Source organism: Haplochromis burtoni, unplaced genomic scaffold (genome assembly GCF_018398535.1).
Source record: "Haplochromis burtoni strain Fernald_Lab_line unplaced genomic scaffold, NCSU_Asbu1 Contig_1612, whole genome shotgun sequence".
In the NCBI taxonomy this organism is placed as follows: Eukaryota; Metazoa; Chordata; class Actinopteri; order Cichliformes; family Cichlidae; genus Haplochromis; species Haplochromis burtoni.
Window position 1 is genome coordinate 10,189 of NW_024583973.1, and position 1,173 is coordinate 11,361.

The following is a 1,173-nucleotide window of genomic DNA, read 5'->3' on the forward strand; positions in this document are numbered from 1 at the left end:
CAAACAAATACTGACTGTTTTTAAAACAGGGCCTGAATATTTTTTTATTCACCAAAAATGTCAGATTTTCTACCCAATCAATTATCACATTTAAGTAATAAATTAAGTAAAGCAAAGCTATTTGGTTATTTTTTATTAGTTTTTTTTTTTATGATCATGAAAAACTCTTTAAATCATTTGTCTTCATCTATTGTGTAGCCAAGATTTTCACTGTTGTCAGGATGAGCAAAACTTATCTTTTAAGATGACTTTTTAAAGTCCAATTCTATATTTCTCACTTAGACTAGACTAAAGCAAATGAAGCTATGGACCAGACAGATGGGGAAGACAAGAACCGGGAACCTCAGAAGGAAGCAGAAAAGCAAGTGAACACAAATGAAGTGGAGATGAATGAGATTGAAACAAATGAAGCAAAGACAATAAATATGGTCAAGATTAATGAGCTGAAGAATGAGATGAAGATGAGTGATGTAAAGACAAATGAAATCAAGGCCAACAAGGTCCAGACGAATGAGATAAATATGAAGGACAGCAAGACCAATGAGGTGAACGTGAAAGATATTTCTTTATCTCCCCTTTAAGACAGTGATTAAGTTCCAGTAACACTCATATTTGGTTTCAGTTCTTATTAACCACTATAGCATATTGTACATTTCTGTTAACCAAATAAACACAGTACTAAAATAATATGACCAAACATTTCATATTTATTTATTTATCGCCCATGCTTCAATGAAAGAAGACGCCTGTAAGTGAGCTTCTGAGTAAAGACATAAAAGCTGATGTCCAGATGCTGCAGGATGAGAATGAACAGAATGAAAACCTGCAGACAGTCAAGCAGTTGCAGAAGACACAAGCTGAACTCAAGCGCAAGGATGAGGAGATTGAGGAGCTCAAGACTGAGGTAATTCTATATATCAAATTAAAGCATTGTTCTAATCTGGAAGGAGAGCCCCAGGCCAGATCCAGGACACAGTGGAAAGACTACATGTCTCTACCAGCTTGGGAGCTGCTTGATGTTCCCCCATTATGAAGCAGGGGGCTGGGAATAAGGAGGTCCGGGGTTTTCTTGCTTACACTGCAGCCCCCATTCCAGAAACCTGGATGATGATGGATGGATGTGATAACATGTCAATGTTTTCCCTTCTCCTCAGGTTAAGAGCCTTGGTGTCA